This window comes from Manis pentadactyla, chromosome 1 (assembly GCF_030020395.1).
Source record: "Manis pentadactyla isolate mManPen7 chromosome 1, mManPen7.hap1, whole genome shotgun sequence".
Lineage (NCBI taxonomy): Eukaryota > Metazoa > Chordata > Mammalia > Pholidota > Manidae > Manis > Manis pentadactyla.
In genome coordinates this window covers 24,275,530-24,292,430 of record NC_080019.1, presented here as the reverse complement: position 1 = coordinate 24,292,430, position 16,901 = coordinate 24,275,530, and the positions used below count along the sequence as shown (strand labels likewise).

General features: G+C 43.4%; 1 long non-coding RNA gene across 1 annotated transcript; it reads right to left on the bottom strand.

Moving 5' to 3' along the window:
- Window positions 1-6,793: 6,793 nt before the first annotated feature.
- On the bottom strand, window positions 6,794-13,066 carry LOC118913740 (uncharacterized). Its single transcript, XR_005025313.2, has 3 exons — window positions 12,952-13,066; window positions 7,767-7,848; window positions 6,794-7,081 (listed from the first exon to the last, which is right to left on the bottom strand). It is a non-coding gene; the product is annotated as an uncharacterized LOC118913740 (long non-coding RNA).
- Between the last annotated feature and the right edge of the window lie 3,835 nt (window positions 13,067-16,901).

The window sequence follows — 16,901 nt, the reverse complement described above, 5'->3', positions numbered from 1 at the left end:
TAATTCTTTGCATTTCCGTGGGGTCCATCGTGATTTTTCCTTTCTCGTTTCTGATACTGTTGATTTGTGTTGACTCTCTTTTCTTCTTAATAAGTCTGGCTAGAGGCTTATCTATTTTGTTTATTTTCTCGAAGAACCAGCTCTTGGTTTCATTGATTTTTGCTATTGTTTTATTTTTCTCAATTTTATTTATTTCTTCTCTGATCTTTATTATGTCCCTCCTTCTGCTGACCTTAGGCCTCATCTGTTCTTCTTTTTCCAATTTCAATAATTGTGACATTAGACCATTCATTTGGGATTGCTCTTCCTTTTTTAAATATGCTTGGATTGCTATATACTTTCCTCTTAAGACTGCTTTTGCTGTGTCCCACAGAAGTTGGGGCTTAGTGTTGTTGTTGTCATTTGTTTCCATATATTGCTGGATCTCCATTTTGATTTGGTCATTGATCCATTGATTATTTAGGAGCGTGTTGTTAAGCCTCCATGTGTTTGTGAGCCTCTTTGCTTTCTTTGTACAGTTTATTTCTAGTTTTATGCCTTTGTGGTCTGAAAAGTTGGTTGGTAGGATTTCAATCTTTTGGAATTTTCTGAGGCTCTTTTTGTGGCCTAGTATGTGGTCTATTCTGGAGAATGTTCCATGTGCACTTGAGAAGAATGTATATCCCGCTGCTTTTGGATGTAGAGTTCTATAGATGTCTATTAGGTCCATCTGCTCTACTGTGTTGTTCAGTGCTTCCGTGTCCTTACTTATTTTCTGCCCAGTGGATCTATCCTTTGGGGTGAGTGGTGTGTTGAAGTCTCCTAGAATGAATGCATTGCAGTCTATATCCCCCTTTAGTTCTGTTAGTATTTGTTTCACATATGCTGGTGCTCCTGTGTTGGGTGCATATATATTTAGAATGGTTATATCCTCTTGTTTGACTGAGCCCTTTATCATTATGTAGTGTCCTTCTTTATCTCTTGTTACTTTCTTTGTTTTGAAGTCTATTTTGTCTGATATTAGTACTGCAACCCCTGCTTTCTTCTCACTGTTGTTTGCTTGAAATATGTTTTTCCATCCCTTGACTTTTAGTCTGTACATGTCTTTGGGTTTGAGGTGAGTTTCTTGTAAGCAGCATATAGATGGGTCTTGCTTTTTCATCCATTCTGTTACTCTGTGTCTTTTGATTGGTGCATTCAACCCATTAACATTTAGGGTGACTATTGAAAGATATGTACTTATTGCCATTGCAGGCTTTAAATTCGTGGTTACCAAAGGTTCAAGGTTAGCCTCTTTAGTATCTTACTGCCTAACTTAGCTCGCTTATTGAGCTGTTATATACACTGTCTGGAGATTCTTTTCTTCTCTCCCTTCTTGTTCCTCCTCCTCGATTCTTCATATGTTGGGTGTTTTGTGCTGTGCTCCTTCTAGGAGTGCTCCCATCTAGAGCAGTCCATGTAAGATGTTCTGTAGAGGTGGTTTGTGGAAAGCAAATTCCCTCAGCTTTTGTTTGTCTGGGAATTGTTTAATCCCACCGTCATATTTGAATGATAGTCGTGCTGGATACAGTATCCTTGGTTCAAGGGCCTTCTGTTTCATTGTATTAAATATATCATGCCATTCTCTTCTGGCCTGTAGGGTTTCTGTTGAGAAATCTGACGTTAGCCTGATGGGTTTCCCTTTATAGGTGACCTTTTTCTCTCTAGCTGCCTTTAACACTCTTTCCTTGTCCTTGATCTTTGCCATTTTAATTATTATGTGTCTTGGCATTGCCCTTCTTGGATCCTTTCTGTTGGGGGTTCTGTGTATTTCCGTGGTCTGTTTGATTACTTCCTCCCCCAGTGTGGGGAAGTTTTCAGCAATTATTTCTTCTAAGATACTTTCCATCTCTTTGCCTCTCTCTTCTTCTTCTGGGACCCCTATAATATGGATATTGTTCCTTTTAGATTGGTCACACAGTTCTCTTAATATTGTTTCATTCCTGGAGATCCTTTTGTCTCTCTCTATGTCAGCTTCTATGCGTTCCTGTTCTCTGATTTCAATTCCATCAATGGCCTCTTGCATTCTATCCATTCTGCTTATAAACCCTTCCAGAGTTTGTTTCATTTCTGCGATCTCCTTTCTGGCATCTGTGATCTCTTTCCGGACTTCATCCCATTTCTCTTGCGTATTTCTCTGCATCTCTGTCAGCATGTTTATGATTCTTATTTTGAATTCTTTGTCAGGAAGACTGGTTAGGTCTGTCTCCTTCTCTGGTGTTGTCTCTGTGATCTTTGTCTGCCTGTAGCTTTGCCTTTTCATGGTGATAGGAATAGTCTGCAGAGCTGGGACGAGTGACGGCTGGAAGGACTTCCTTTCTTGTTGGTTTGTGGCCCTCCTCTCCTGGGAGAACAGTGACCTCTAGTGGCTTGTGCTGCGCAGCTGCGCGCAGATAGGGTTTCTGCTTCCTGCCCGGCTGCTATGGAGTTAATCTCCGCTGTTGCTGTGGGCGTGGCCTGGCTCGGGCAGCTACTCCAAAATGGTGGAGTCGCGTTGGAGCAGGAGCTGCTGGGAGGCTATTTATCTCCGTAAGGGGCCTCCCTGCTCCCTGCAGCCCAGGGGTTAGGGTGCCCAGAGATCCCGGATTCCCTACCTCTGGATTAAGTGACCCGCCCTGCCCCTTTAAGACTTCCAAAAAGCACCCGCCAAAACAAAACAACGACCACAAAAAAAAACAAGAAAAAAAATTTTTTTAATTAAAAAAAAAAATTTTTAATTAAAAAAAAAAGGTGGTCGTTCGTTTTTCTTTATTCTCCGGTGCCAGCCTCAGGCCTCTGCTCACCGGTCTTTCTGCCCTGTTTCCCTAGTATTGGGGTCCCTGTCCCTTTAAGACTTCCAAAAAGCGCTCGCCAAAACAAAGCAGCAAAAAAGCAAAAAAAAAAAAAATGGTCGCGCGCTTTTCTTATGTCCTCTGTCGCCCAGCCTCCAGTGCCTGCTCACTGTTCTTGCTGCCCTGTTTTCCCAGTATCGAGGGCCCTGCACTCTGGTCCGGATGGCTGGGGCTGGGTGTTCGGCAGTCCTGGGCTCCGTCTCCCTCCCGCTCTGCCTGCTCTTCTCCCGTCGGGAGCTGGGGGGAGGGGCGCTCGGCTCCCGTGGGGCCGGGGCTTGTATCTTACCCCCTTCGCGAGGCGCTGGGTTCTCTCAGGTGCGGATGTGGTCTGGATGTTGTCCTCTGGTCTTTATTCTAGGAAGGGTTGTCTTTGTTATATTTTCATAGATATATGTTGTTTTGGGAGGAGATTTCCGCTGCTCTATTCACACCGCCATCTTCCGCCCCTCCTCCTATCCATTCATCTTTTGATGAACGTTTGCATTTTTTCTAGTTTTTGGCAATTGTGAATAACGCTGCTATGCACAGGAGTATGTAGATATTTGTCTGAGTCCCTGTTTTCAATTATTTTTATACTCAGAAATGGAACTGTCAGATCATATAGTAGTTGTTTTTAATTTTTTGAGGAACCTCCTACTGTTTTCCTAGTGGCAGTACCATTTTACACTCCCACCAACAGTGCATTTTTCAGTTTCTTCACGTCTTCCTCATCACTTATTATTTTGTTGTTTTTTAAAAATAGTACCATCCTAATGGGTATGAGGTGCAGTTTACAACCCTTTCATAAAAAGTTGTAATATGGCAACACAGACACACACACATATATGTATATGCTTTTTAGGAACATATTGGTTTAAAAAAAACTGGCAACAGGTCTAATAACTACCATAATTTCAAAGTAATAATAAACCTAAACAATATTTCAAGATATCTTTAACAACTGCCATAGAATATGAAGATATCTGTGATTTTTTTTTTTTTTTGGTGCAAAGCACAACTGTACATAGCTCATACTACTGTAGTCTGTTGCCTGTATTCACAATAGAAGGAAATGCCCATTTTCTGCTAGTGAGTAATGGAAATAAAATGCAATTTTTTCCCCCATCCAAGTTTATAGACCCCAAATATTATCCTTGAACACCTTTGGTTGAGGATAAGAACTTAAGGTTAAGAACTACTAATTTAATTTCTCTCTGGTTTTACAGGGAACATAGTGAAGCCCCCAGGGGCTAAGTGACACATAGTCACATAGTCAGTAGCAGAGCCCGAACTAGAGCTCAATCTCTCAATTTCTAATCCTGTGGGTTCCTTATCCTATACATCCCATGTACAATGACCCACATAGAATGCATCTCTTGCTCATTTCTTTGCATGTGGTAGGTCTCAGTAAACAGAGGATGAAATGCAAGAGACTGAAGCTATACACCTAATCAGTCCCCTTTGCTTAGAGTCTTGCTGAAATTTTTCTATCCAGCAGCAAGATAGAAATTATAATTTCATTTATATGGACAGAGAGAAGATTAAAAATCATAGGTATTGTTTTGGTTCCAACATAAATACATAAAAAACATTTTTTCCAAATGAATTAATGAAATCTGGATCTTTTAAAAAGTTACATGATATTCAGACAAAGGTCTTAGAAAATAGTTCCAGATTTCAAACTATTTTAAAAAATATTGTAATCATTAAACTGTGTGTTTTGGAGGGTATCTGTTCTTACTTGTTTAGTTTCTAAGACATAAGCCAGGTACTGTTAAGAATGAACTTGCCCCAGCCTGAAAGCGGAAGACAGAGTAGTAAAGGCCACTAAGAAGATGAACTCAGCCTTCCCTTACATTTCCTAGGAATCTTTACAGCTCTCATTACCATCTAAAAGAAGTTGCTTGATTTTGTTCATAGTTTTAACTTTGTTCTGAAAACTTGGGGTAATTTACAACGAAAACTTAGCTGACAATTCTTCTAAAGCAGATGTATTTCGATTATTGCATGTACTTCGATTGATTTGTCATTTGTAAGATACCAGCCCTGCTGTGTAATAGAGTATGGAAAGCCAGTTTTTCTGGTCCATAATGGGCTGGTTGATACAGCCAACTATCTGTTCCTTTGACTGTGAGAGAAGCTAGAACAGCTTTCAAGCTGTCTGTTTGCTTCAGTTTCATCTGTCTGCCAACAGGATGCTTACTGACTCGTTTGCCAAATGGCTAGGCTGATATTTGTTCGTGGCAGGGTATTACCTCCATTTCTGACAGGTTTGTGGACTTGGCGTGTCTAGCTTTTATCTGAGGCGCAGGGCCAAGTCTCCTAAGAAGTTTTACCTGTGTTGAGACCAAGGGATGGCTGTTCTTTTGTCTAAACAGATGGACTGTTCCCTAAAGACTGTATACTCACTGGCAGAGAGAAACATTGGGATAATTTGGCATCATTTTTATTTTGTTTTCTTGGCTTTGGTGAATGATACGAAAGCCCTTTCAGAGCTTCAGGCTCCTAGCTTCTTAGATGCCCCTGATGTTTACTCTCCACCTTACAAGTCACATTTGATCCATAAAACCTATTTATATGACACAAGTCCAATTTTACTTTTTTGTATTTGACAATTTCAAGGTGTTTTAAGATGAATACATGCAGACATTTTCACAAGGCAAGGGGATAACTCACAGGTTTGCCAATACTCCTGAGGTATTGTATTTAAGAAACCTGTTGTTCTTAAAACACGTTCAACTACTGTTGCCTGCATTCACAGAGTGCTGAGCACTGTGGCATATATCCAACTCTGATTTTAAGGTACGGAATTATCATTTTATTTGATCTCCCAGGCAGCTGTTTTCTTTCTATTTTTTTCTTGGCACCAGAATAGGCCTGTCTGCTAAAAATTATGAAAAAATGTGGCCCTGGATTCCACTGTATTCTGCCAGATCATTGACATTCTAAGCAGGTTAATGCAAATCTGTCTTTACATCGGGCCTGCTCCTCTGTATTTCCAGAATAAAAGATTATAATAATAAAAGCCGTCAATGTGTTTTGCCTAAGCCTTAGGAGATTAATTCCAACAGGTTGTGAAGCCTACTGGGAAACCTGGTGAGGAGTCTTAGTGGTATTTTCATCTGTGAATCTTTGTATTCTGGATAATTTCTGATAAGAGAAAGCTGCTGAGCAAAGATGAGATCTCCCCGAGCAGCGGCATGCCACCCACCACACACACACATTTTAGGAGGGTCCACGAAGGGAAAGGGAGGGTGGGGCCCACACTGTTTATATGGAATGATTTGAAAAGCAGGACAATTTCCCTCTACTCCTCCCCTTCTGCCCACCCCAATTCCTCCGCTGTTGCCGCTCTAGGAACACCACCATCCTCTCCCACTGCTTTCTTTGAAATGCCTCCTGCTCCTGAGACAGGGTCAGTGTGCTTGACATCACTGATTCCTTTCTTCCTCACCGGCCAGCCACGAGCAGAGCAAGGGAGAAATGGGCCCCAGGGACGTTCTTGAGTTAAATGATCATCCTGACCGCTTACTTATACATTGCCAGTTCCTCCTGCTGCAGCACTGTTTTACGGGCAAATAAGGGAAAAGCCCTTCTCTAATGGGCTCACAATCTGGTCAGGAGAGAAATAAACAAATGACAGAGCAGAATAAGTTCCTACAGTGATAAATGCTATGGTGGAATGAAGTACCTGTCTGGTTTTCAAACCCCAAAGTTAGGCCTTTAGTTCTGCCCCACTGGCTGCCTGGCTAGGGCACCCTGGTTCCCCCTGCCCCCTGCCCCCCTAGGGCACCTGCCCCCATGGTCCCCTGTTCTGGATTGCTCTTTCCACAGATTTCCACAGTGTACTCTTAGAGAAGGCTTCCTTACCACCACATTTATGTCACACACACACACACACACACACACACACACACACACCTTGAACCATTGGCAAATAAGTTGCAGGCATTTTGATGCTCCACCCTGAAATACTTCAGCATTTATTTCTTAAGAACAAAACAATTTTCCTATGTGCCACATACTGGAAATAGGGCTCTTGGAATCTGAACTCCCCTGGAGCCATGCAATGCAACCAGCCCCTGGATACAGAGCTGAGGCCTTCATAACATGGCCTCTGGGGCTCTGTGAGTCAGATGAGGAGGCATTTTCTGTGGGGGATGTAATGCACCAGCGTTCACGATATTCCACTAAACACCCAGTGAGCTCTGCGGTTGGAAGTGCGCTGTTCATAGAGATGCCTTTCCTTCGGCCTGTGTAAGGGGTGGAGATAAGAATACCCATTTCCCCGTTTTATTCCTGAGGAACATTACAAGCAGGACCAGCCTCATGGGCCCTGCAGGCACACAGAGTACTGTGCTTGGAAGGGCCCAGTGCTTGTTCAATGCAATGCTGCTGCTGTCTGAAATTCTTCATAATTTTGAACAAGGGACCCCACATTTTCAAACCCAGGCTTCATACTTACTATACAGCAGGTTCTGATCAGAGGGCACAGGAATTTTAATAGTTAAGAAACTTACTGTATACCATCAGCAGCTGCTTATAAAGAACCTCAAAACCATTTAAAAACTAATAGAAACTGGAGATTGAGATATACACAGTCTCCTTTGAATCTGAATGCCGTGGGGACTCAGGTGTCAGAGCACACCATGTCAGAACGGTACCATTTCACAGCTGGCCCGCAGGCATTCTTCAGGCTGCTTCCGGGGAGGCGGTGGCTCACAGCTCTCACCCACCTCGAGGCGGCTCCAGTCTGAACTTAAACGTGGCTCCCCCAAGACCAGCTTCTGTATCCATGGCCACACTAACAGGGCCAGATGACTTCTGTTTCACTATACATATTTCACTTACAATTGATGTGTTTTAAAACTATTAGTGATTCTAGATCCAATTACCAATTTAAGGGAACTACAGAGGGCAGAGAATACCGAACCACACCCCGGGAATGTCATCAGCGAAATCCAGCCTGGACGATTCTCAGGAGATACAGTTGGTTCCTTCATCAAATAAATTACAGGATCTAAAAGAGAGAAAGAGATAAAGGGGGACTTTGTAGGTTATGGAAGGCTTCAAGAACACACCAACCAATCACCCTAAGGATGCAGGTGGGCCACCCAAGGACTGTGGGTTTGGGAAGATGCCACCCTGACGGTGGCCAGCAACAGAAACAACTCTTCTGCGTGTAGTGCTGTATGATCCAAGGAACATCAGTTCTCCTTCTTTTCGTGCTTGTCCTTTCCAGGTGCAGCCTGTGATGCTGATGGCACTGGCAGACCTGTGCCTCTGCCTCCTAGGACTTCCCTCCCCAGGAGGCCATCTGCAGGGGCATCTAGTGACCTGTTGATGGAGCTCCAGCTAGCCAGGGACTTAGGTTTGCTACTGATTATAAACTCTATTTTCTGTGCAATTAGTCAGACTACAATTTTCACTGTGTTTGGCTGGCAAAATGAGTTAAACAGAAAGTAAGATTTAAAAAAATATGTGTGTGGGTCTTATTCAGATCTTGATTTTTTAAAAAAAGGTAAAATGTACGATCATGAAACAATTTGAAATTTGAACATTGACTGTTTGCTTTTTAGGATGTACTATTATTTTTTTTAGCCATGGTCATTGTATTATGGGTATTTTTTAATGATCCTTGTCTTTTTGAGACATGTGCAGGAATATTTAGGGATGAAATGATAGGATGTTTTGGGGGTCAGAACTGTCCACAGCTTACTGGTTCCTGGGGCTGGGTGACTGGTACATGAAGTATAGATATACTTTTTGTTTACTTTTGTATATAGTCAAATTCTTCATAATAAGAACTTAAAGAGACTACTGCTTGAGCTAGTATTGGATTATAACCAAAAGTATAAAATAAATGTTCATGAATCAATAGTGTCATAAATAAGTGGTTGAATAAATAAGTGGAGAAGCAGAAATCAAAATGGAATAACTCCAAATAATGAATGTAAATCCCTGCCCTCAAGGAGGAGGAGCAGAACTCCCTACTTGGTTTAGTGACTTTCTTCCTTGGACTATGATGGAAAGGGGAGAGGAAAAGAGTGGCTTCACGGCAGACAAATCTGAGAAACACTGCCACAGCCAGGTGGTCAAGGTCAGCCGTATAGGAGTCAGACACATCGACAGCATGTGCTCTGGATAGGATGTGATGACAATGGCTCTTTGCCTCTGTGGTCTTCCTCCTGGAACACATTAACCTAATCCAATCTTGACAGAAATATCAAGCACATCCAAATGGAGGGCCATCCCACAGCATACTCGACCCATACTCCTCAAAAGTGTCACGTTCATCAAAAACAAGTGAAGTCTGAGAAACTGTCACAGCCAAGAAAAGCCGAAGGAAACACGACAGCTACAGTCATGTGGGGTCTTGGGTGCGATCCTAGAACAGAGCACGGACATCAGGTACAAACTAAGAAAATGTGAATAATTATGGACTTTAGTTAATAATAATAATGTATCAGTCTGGGCTCTCTAATACTAAATAATGTGCCATACTATACCATAAGATGTCAATCACAGAGGAAACTAGGCATATGGGAACTCTGTGCTATTTTTACAATAGTTCTGCAAATCTAAACCTGTCCTAAAATAGAAAGCATATTTAAAAAAACAAAACTGTTGGCGATTGGCTCTAGATAGTATGATGCCCTGAGGTTCTTAGAAGTTCTTATTTCTTCTTTGAATGTTCTTTTGCCCTCAGAAATCCCACAGTCATTAGCTAAAGACTGTTTTAAATGTATTTATGAGAGAAGAAATTGAAAGTGACTGGAAGTTGATATTTCTTAGGCATTCCTCTGCTTCTAAATTTGAAGCCCCTATGTTTCAGGAGAAGGAACAGGTTGCTATTAACTTCAAACTTATTGCTAGTTTCCATCTCAGGGTTGCAGATATATTGGGAGACCTGCATCTCCTGGGAGCTGGAGTGAGGGAGGATAGGGAAAAAACTGTGGTTCACACAATAATGTTGTTTTCTAATGACTCAGGCAGATTGGGCCTAGTGCCCCCCTCCCCTGCCTCTGCAGAAGCTCCTTTCATTTATACCTTTGTCATCGTAGAGAGAAAACATTTTTCTGGGAGAATTTTCTTGAAAGACTTTGATGGTAATTGTAATATAGGAAAGGTGGTGAGGTTAGGGGATGAAGTTAAATTATGCAGAGTAAACATATTTCTTTACTTTTACTCAAAATGGTGAGGGAGAAGTATTATAAGAATAGCGAATCCAAAGGCTCTTCCTTCACAAATGGTTCCCTTTGCTTGACTGTCAGCCTCTTGCAAAGGCATTTGGGATGTATCTTGTACTTTCACTACCTGGTAAACTCTTTGTCTAGAAAGATACTCTATGCCAGCACTGTGTGACTCTTGAGCACTTAAATGATCATTTTGTTACTTGTGGAGGCTGAGAAAATGGAGCTCAATACCCCGAGTCTTCCTGTCACTCAGGAAAAAGGCCCAGTGAGGCTTGGAAAACAGCCTTACTGTTAGGGGCACAGCCAGGAAGAGGCTAGTCCCTTAGGTGGGTGAAGCCGTTCCTGCAGGGACATAGTTGATTGAACATTTGCAAAGGCAATTTCTTTTTTTAAAGAAAGGAAATGTTGGAGTCCTTGGACCAATTTTCCAGTGTCTTTGGAAGCTCTAGGTGTTTGTTTTTCCTAAACATATTCTTTGGAGAAGTCTGGAGAGGACAGAAAAGTGGTCCAAGTGCATACAGATGATAAACCCCCAGCTCCCATCCACAGCAGCAGAGAAATCATCTTGAGTCAAGCAGGCAACCTCTGAGGAAGAAGAGACCTAGAGATAATGTGGGGAATAAAAGTCCTTGAGGCAAAATGATGGGCAGTTCCCAGGAGACCCACGAAATGGTATGGAGTCCTGTCTTGCCCCCAAGAGGAACATTTTAAAAATGGCAGCAAAGTAGATATTGAGTTGGGCAATCAATCAAGCCCTGGGATAAGTTGTTCTGATTTTCTGCAGTTTTCCTCACTGTATCTAAAGTCATTAAATGACCTTGGAAAGAACTGCAAAAAACATAAGTGAACATTCATCATCTCTTGAGATAGGGAAATCCTTTCTGAATACAGGAAGAGGGAACACAAGGGAAAAGATCAATGCATTTGACAAGGTAAAAACTAAAAATATATATACTTAGAACCACTGTAAACAACATTAAAAGGCAAGTGACAACCTTGAAGAATGTTTCCAACACCCACAGCAGGCATAAGATTTAAAATCTTAATATGTAAGGATCTCTTATAAATAGAAGAGAGTGTCCTAATAGAAAAAAATATACAAATGTCCAAATTGGCAATCTAGAAAAGAAAAATGTAAATAGCTAATAATTTTATGAAAAAAAATTTCTATGAAACTAGTAAACGAGGAAATGCACATTCAAACAATCTGAAGAGAACACTTTCACCAAGCAATTGGGAAGAAAAAAATAACCAGCATTGGGAAGGGTTCATAAGAAAATAGTACTTCCATAGATGCAGAATGTACTATAATATATGTTTCTGAAATTTGGCAATATATATATATATAAAAGGCCTTAAAAGTCTCAGAATTATTATAAAGAAATAATTAAGGATGTGTACAAAAGTATGTATTCAAGGATGTGCAACTCAGTATGTTTATGACAGCAAAAAAGCCCCTGAGTTGGAATGATATCCATCAATAGGGAATAGGTTCAGTAAATTAAATTGTAGTATGAGTCAGTAGTTACAAGCATGCACGTTGGGCTGCCTGGGTTCAAATGCAGGCTCGCCTCTTATCAGGTGTGGCTTCTCTGTGCTTCAGTTGCCATGCTTGTGAAATGAAGATAATTTTGTAGCATCTGCCTCATTCTGTTATTGTGAGGATTAAATGAGTTACTCTATGTTAAGTGTCTGCTCTATTCTAAGTGTTAGCTGCTGTTATTATTATTATCCTGTCTGTGGATACAACATGGTCATTAAATATGTTGTAGGAGAACATCTAAATACATGAAAAAAATGGATGTGACATATGAAGCTAAAAAAGCAAAAGCAGATTGCAAGAGGATATCCATAATACTGATAACAACTTTATAAGTACATAACATATATATAGGCAAAGAAAAAAGACTGGCCACAGACCCAATGTTAATAGCCTTTATTTCTGGGTGACTTTTCCTTCTTCTTAATCTTTTTCAATATTTTACACATTTCTATCATAACAATATTTTTGCTTTTAATTAAAAATTCAAAAAATGCAAATCTGTTTTTAAAGGACAATTAATTAGTTGTAAGCCTGTTGCACATTCCCCTGCCTACTGTGGCTGGGTGAGGTGGAGCGTCTTTCCTGTTCCTTTGTTAGTTTTACATTTTATTCCCCTTGTAGTTGATATCCCTGCCTTTTCCTTTCTCTGGCCCCAGGCTGGGCTCCATTCTGTTCCTGGAGGAGCAGATGAAGGGGGCAGGATTCTGGGTCTCTGAGGACTGGGGACCTCTGCTGGCCTCTCTTTGCTCAGCCATGGAAGGTTGAGAAGCCTGCTTCTCATAGAGCAGGGCCTGGCATTAGATTTGAATTTGCAATGTTAAAATACTTGTTTTCCAGTTGCCGTGATGAATAGCAAGAATTATTACACAGGTAGCATTCATTCCCACCTCTACATTTGACAGTCTGGGCAGTCTTTAAATGACTTGGCTTCCTGTGCTTGCCTTATTGCTGAGAATTGTCAAACGACAGCTTTGCTCACACTTCCTAGGGGCAAAACAGGAAAGTGAGACAGGCCTGGGATCCTAATTGGTTAAGGGGATCCCCAGCACCGAGATGGGTGAAAAAAACAGGTTTTTCCCCTTTCTCCTTGGCTGAAAGCAAGAGAAAATTTGGGTGTGTCTCGCTCTCTGAGTCACAGATGGGCTAGTTTCTGTCTTTCCTGAGGCTTTCTCCGTGTTTTTGTCTCTTGTTTCTGAAGCCTGACCTATTGTGGGTGCTTCACACATTTTATTGACAGGGAAACAGATAAATGAGGGATTGAGAGGCTGAACATATGACTGGATAGATGGAAGGCTGGTTTACTGGAGAATGGGGGGCTCAAGGCTGACCTGCTTCAACTCCCTGCTCTTTCCCAGAAGGAAAGGGTGCACCCCCTGCCCCTCACCTGAGCTCCTGATCGCAGTTTCTCCTGCTCTCAGCAGGGAGCCAAGGCTTCAGCAGGCTGAACTGCAGGAGAGAGGAGAACTCTGGTTAGTTGGTGCAAATAAGGCAGGGTATTTTACAGGTATGGGTTAAAAGGTGTTTTTTAGGCAAAGCCCTTAGGGAAAAAATAAGTAGCCACATTTCTAAACCAAGTCCCAAATCCTGGGTGGCAATGTAAACAAGGCTGGGGTTCGTAGAAATATGAATGTTCAGCACCTAAAAGAGCTGTTACTGGATGTTAGGGGATTCTGGTGCTCAGGACTAGGAAAACCCTTTTCTTGAGATCTTTGGGTCTGGGTAAGAGTTTACTTACAGGTGAGATTCAGAAATAATGCCCCAGGAAACTGGGCTTCGGCCACCGGTTCACTGTCAGGGAGGGAAATGGAGCAGCAGGGAGAAACCGCTGGTCAGGGTGGGCGGCTCCGGGAAGACTCAGGGTCCAGCCAGAGAGCCACTCACGAGGCACCCCCTTTTCTGACCGAGGCTACAACCCCAGGTGAGGGCTTAGTGACTGCTGGGTGGAGGGCAGCTCCCCAGCAGCCAGAAGCGGAGGAGACCTTCACACTCTCCCTCCCCTTGAACCTAGTTCATTAATTAACTCCATGATCTTTGAACACTCCCATTCCATGCCTTGGAAAAGCAACATTCTCCAGGCTATCTCATTTAAAAAAAAGAAAAATCTGAACTTGCTCTCACCTTGAACTACCAGCACTCATTTTCCTTTTTAGTACTTTACTAAAATGCTTGAAGAAAAAGACATCTATGCTCAATGTTCTTCTATTTCCTTATAACTCACTCATTCCCTAATCCCTTTGAATATGACTGTCTCTGATGTTTCTTAACTGAAATTGCTACCAAAGGTCACCATGACTTCTAAGTCCCCAAATCAGTCACCTGCTCAGTTCTTCGCCTTCTTGACTTTTTGGTAGCATTTGACAGTAATGATCACCGCTGTCACTTGAAATTGTTTTCTTTTTGACTTAGAGACATCTCAATATCTTGATTTCCTACCCCTGGGGCATTTTCCCTTCCATTTCCTTCTCTGATGAATTTCTCTCTTCTGCTTGCAGGATGCAGACATTAATTACTTAGCGGGATTAGTTTATTAATTAATTAATTAATTACAGCACCCTCATATGTGTCCCACCACGTTTCCCCCCCGCTGTGGGGCAGGAGGGACCTGCTTCCTCTGTGACTCTGATTACTGCCCAGGAAAGACCCTGACTGTCTCACTTCTGCAGCCCCTGTAGGCCACACTGTGTGGGGTCCTAGGGCATCTCTTGTTTTGTTTGTTTCTTGTGGAAGGACGTTGAGATGAGGAAGCTAAATATGTGTCTCCAGGGGCCCTTGCTTTCAAAGCTGCAGATTTGTTTCTAACTGCCTGCTGGATATTTTCACATTCATGTCTCACTCTGACTAAAACCAGACTCATGGCTCGGAGCTGTCATTCCCCCAGAGAGACTCAAACCACGGCATGATCACTGCCTTCTCTCCATCACCCCTGACCTACGGCCACCCAATCCTGGGGTGTCTTCCTTTCCCTCCCTCATCTAAGCCAACCTTTTCTATTCCCAGATTCCTTGCTGGCCAAGGCCCTTCGCCTTGTAAACAAGGGCCTCCTAACTGTTCTCCCTTCCTCCCGACTCACCCTACTCTGGTCCATCAAAATGCATTATGGCCAAGTCACCCTTAAAGCTCCGCTTTGATTCTGTCACTTCTGTATCCTCAATTAGTCACCAAATCCAGCTCAGGTAGTAATAGAGCTGGGGTAGACCTCTTGCCTCACATCCCATTTTCCTGCCCCATTCCTCCCAACACAAAGAGACTGTGTGGCTTCCTTTCCCTGAAGGCATCCCACCTTTGTGCCTTTTACGTGGTATGTCCTTTCCCTAACTTCCTCCCAAGCAGCTCCCAGGGATCATTCAGGTATGTGCCACCAGCCCCAGGCCGCCTTCTCCCTGGCTACCATCCCTAGAAGTGACGCTGCTCTTCTCTGATGTCCTACAACACTTAGCTTGGGCCTCCCAACAAGAGTGAGTGTAGACCTATCGGTTTCTGTCCTGTCCTCCCTCAAGGCAAGGGGCTGAATCTACAGCGCCTCAGGACATTATATGAGATAAACGTTCATTTGTGTGATTGAGTGAGTCACTTTATCAAGACCTTGTGCCCAGAGATCTGTGATCTCCACAGTTCCTATTACCAGCTCATTTCCACTCTAGATAAGCCTATGATAGTTGGTTCCTGTGGAAAAAAGATTCCATTAGAGTTAGGCTCTGAATGAAGTGTATATAGCCTCAAGAGATAACTGAATTAATGCAGCCATTTCTCAAACACGGGAGTTGTTGAGAGCCAACGAATGGCAGGTAGGGCTATTTAATGGGAACAGTGGCCCAGGTGAAGCCTTTTTGCAAAGTGTTCCTAGAGACAGAGGTTTTATACTCACAGCACGTCTCAGATTGACAATTCAGTCCTTGGGCACCTGGCTGGATCAGCCTTGGGCACACACTTAGGAGCAAAGAACAAACAGCGGGAGAGATCACCGTGGAAAGTGTCCCTGTAAAACTGTCCCATTCCTCCCAGTACCGATGCTCACCTCCCTTCCTGGCTCAAATCAAGGGACCCTTGTGATTTGAGAGGCCACTGGAATGAGGTGGTAGGGAGAAAGGGGAACGTGGAGGGGTATACGGAGATGCCAGTTCTCCTCACAACTATTGCCATACCCGGCAGACTAACTCCTGCAGCTCCCAGCGCAGTGGGGCGGGAGTGGCTAGAGCAGGAAGTCTTGGCAGTGAGGAGCTCTGGGTGTTCCCTAAGGAACTGCCACCCTGGCTGGTTTAAGAGGAAAGTGGCTCTGAACCTGGAAACAATTGAGATGTCCACCTACAAATGAATGGGGGAACGAAGGGTGGGGCAGCCACAGGAGAGACCACTACTCATCAATAAAAAGGGATGAATTACTGACAAATGCAGCAACATGGAAAAATCCCCTAATAATTCTGACAGCAGCCAGAAGCACCCCCAACCCCAAAAAAGAGCAGTAAGGTATGATACATTTCTGTAAAACACTGGAAAATGCAAACTAATCTACGGTGATAGCAGATCAGTAAGTCTTGGGAAGGAGGGACAAGCAACGGCAAGAAGGAGGGATTGGAAAGTGGGGCACAAATAAATTTTGGGGTGATATGTTCTCTATCTTGCCTCTGTTGGTAGCTTCCTAGATGTGTGCACGTGTCAAAATTTATTAAATTGTGTACTTGAAATGTGCAGGTAATTGTGTGTCAGTCAGGCCTCAATAAACCTGAGAGAGAGAGTTAGGGGCTGCTGCTCAGGATACCCAAGAGCCAGGAGAAAACAATGAGGAGAAATGGGTCAGGAGGGAAGCCTGGGACCCGGGTGAGGTGGAAACCAGGGGGAGGCAAATCCTGGTAGCTGGGGGCCTCCGCACGCGGGAGGTGGCCTGCCTTGGTAGGGCCCTGCCCTGGGCAGGGCAGACTAGAGACAACTCCCTGGGAGAGCCATCAGGCCCCAGTTTATCTCTGGCCCAAAGGGTTCTTTCCAGAGCCAGGGCCAGGCTGGCTCCCAGGAACATGTGCTCTCTGTGGTGGAGAGAACTGGCTTTAAACAGACCTCGCCTGTCTGAGAAACAAGGGCCAATGGGGGCCTGTCCATCCTGACCCATGCCTGCCTCTCGGCTTTCTGAGCCAAAGTCAGGTGGCTTTCTGGTTGAAGAGTGAGCTGTCACTCACCAGGACAGTGGCCCGTGGCACTGGGCACTGTGTGGGGTGAGGGGAGGAATGGAGGGCAACCTGGGTCTGGGGACCTTCCTGAGGTTGTCTCATGCTGACCACATGATGGGAAAGGCTGCCTCCCATCACTTTCACCCTGGGGGTTGTCCTAGGTATTAAATGGCTT